Here is a 2,945-nt window from a genome sequence, read left to right as displayed (position 1 = left end):
TTTCATGCAGAATCTTAAGGTCCTAGCTCATGTCCAAGGAACCAAGGGCAGCTAAAAAGTCAATAATCGATACTTAAAACTTGAATTGTACTACTTCTTACTGGCTATTACATCAACTTAGAAGCTTCATCTGTGTTCTACTATGATGCTTTTAGTGTCTCCGCATACCGCAGCACGCGACATAGCTTTGCAGACGATAAGTTTCTCAGGTTTTTACTACATATGAACACTTTTCACAATCTCACGTGCAACGCTGCTGCTAGACCTCCTATTATGCAAAATCTTAAGTTCCTAGCTCATTCCCAAGGCACCAAAGAAGGGTAAGAAGTCAACAATCGATACTTAAAACTTGAATTGCACTACTTCTTACTGGCTATTACATTAACTTGGAAGCTTCATCTGTGTTTTACTATGGTGCTTTTAGTGTCTCCGCAAACCGCAGCACTCGACATAGCTTTGCAGACGATAAGTACAACCGTTTCAGAGAGAAGAGCGGCCAATGTGACGAATTGGCTTTAAGTCGATTCGATAACATATGTCGAACACGGACGGATATCTCTGGTTTTTACTACATATGAACACTTTTCACATACTCCCGTGCAACTCGGCTGCTAGTCCTCCTTTCATGCAGAATCGTAAGGTCCTAGCTCATGTCCAAGGCACCAAAGCCAGCTAATAAGTCAATAATCGATACCTAAAACTTGAATGGTACTACTTCTTACTGGCTATTACATCAACTTAGAAGCTACATCTGTGTTCTACTATGGTGCTTTTAGTGTCTGCGCATACCGCTGCACGCGACATAGCTTTGCAGTCGATAAGTACAACCGTTTCAGAGAGAATTGCGGCTAATGTGACGATCTGGCTTTAAGTCGATTCGATAACAAATGAGGAAAACGGACGGATTTCTCTGGTTTTTACTACATATGAACACTTTTCACATTCTCCTGTATAACTCGGCTGCTAGACCTCTGGTCATGCAGAATCTTAAGGTCCTAACTCATGTCCAAGGCACCTAAGTCAGCTAAAAAGTCAATAATCGATACTTAAAACTTGAATTGTACTTCTTCTTACTGACTATTACATCATCTTAGAAGCTTCATCTGTGTTCTACTATGCTGCTTTTAGTGTCTCCGCATACCGAAGCACGCGACATAGCTTTGCAGTCGATAAGTACAACCGTTTCAGAGAGAAGAGCGGCTAATGTGACGATCTTGCTTTAAGTCGATTCGATAACAAATGACGATAACGGACGGATTTCTCAGGTTTTTAATACATATGAACACTTTTTACATTCTCCCGTGCAACTCGGCTGCTAGTCCTCCTTTCATGCAGAATCTTAAGGTCCTAGCTCATGTCCAAGGAACCAAGGGCAGCTAAAAAGTCAATAATCGATACCTAAAACTTGAATTGTACTACTTCTTACTGGCTATTACATCAATTAGAAGCTTCATCTGTGTTCTACTATGATGCTTTTAGTGTCTCCGCATACCGCAGCACGCGACATAGCTTTGCAGACGATAAGTACAACCGTTTCAGAGAGAAGAGCGGCCAATGTGACGATCTGGCTTTAAGTCGATTCGATAACAAATGACGAAAACGGACGGATTTCTCAGGTTTTTACTACATATGAACACTTTTCACATTCTCCCGTGCAACTCGGCTGCTAGTCCTCCTTTCATGCACAATCTTAAAGTCCTAGCTCATGTCCAAGGCACCAAAGCCAGCTAAAAAGTGAATAATCGATACCTAAAACTTGAATTGTACTACTTCTTACTGGCTATTACATCAACTTAGAAGCTTCATCTGTATTCTACTATGGTGCTTTTAGTGTCTCCACATACCGCAGCACGCGACATAGCTTTGCAGAAGATAAGTACAACCGTTTCAGAGAGAAGAGCGGCCAATGTGACGATCTGGCTTTAAGTCGAATCGATAACAAATGACGAAAACGGACGGATTTCTCAGGTTTTTACTACATATGAACACTTTTCACATTCTCCCGTACAACTCGGCTGCTAGACCTCCTTTCATGCAGAATCTTAAGGTCCTAACTCATGTCCAAGGCACCAAAGACAGCTAAAAAGTCAATAATCGATACCTAAAACTTGAATTGTACTACATCTTACTGACTATTACATCATCTTAGAAGCTTCATCTGTGTTCTACTATGGTGGTTTTAGTGTCTCCGCATATCGCAGCACGCGACATAGCTTTGCAGTCGATAAGTACAACCGTTTCAGAGAGAAGAGCGGCTAATGTGACGATCTGGCTTTAAGGCGATTCGATAACAAAGACGATAACGAACGGATTTCTCAGGTTTTTACTACATATGAACACTTTTTACATTCTCCCCTGCAACTCGGCTGCTAGTCCTCCTTTCATGCAGAATCTTAAGGTCCTAGCTCATGTCCAAGGCACCAAAGCCACCTAAAAAGTCAATAATCGATACCTAAAACTTGAATTGTACTACTTCTTACTGGCTATTACATCAACTTAGAAGCTTCATCTGTGTTCTACTATGGTGCTTTTAGTGTCTCCGCATACCGCAGCATGCGACATAGCTTTGCAGTCGATAAGTACAACCGTTTCGGAGAGAATTGCGGCTAATGTGACGATCTGGCTTTAAGTCGATTCGATAACAAATGACGCAAACGGACGGATTTCTCAGGTTTTTACTACATATGAACACTTTTCAAATTCTCCCGTACAACTCGGCTGCTAGACCTCCGTTCATGCAGAATCTTAAGGTCCTAACTCATGTCCAAGGCACCAAAGTCAGCTAAAAAGTCAATAATCGATACCTAAAACTTGAATTCTACTACTTCTTACTGACTATTACATCATCTTAGAAGCTTCATCTGTGTTCTACTATGGTGCTTTTAGTGTCTCCGCATACCGCAGCACGCGACATAGCTTTGCAGTCGATAAGTAGAACCGTTTCA

The sequence above is a fragment of the Schistocerca gregaria genome, unplaced genomic scaffold (assembly GCF_023897955.1).
Source record: "Schistocerca gregaria isolate iqSchGreg1 unplaced genomic scaffold, iqSchGreg1.2 ptg000711l, whole genome shotgun sequence".
Classification (NCBI taxonomy): Eukaryota; Metazoa; Arthropoda; class Insecta; order Orthoptera; family Acrididae; genus Schistocerca; species Schistocerca gregaria.
This window is presented reverse-complemented; position numbering follows the sequence as displayed.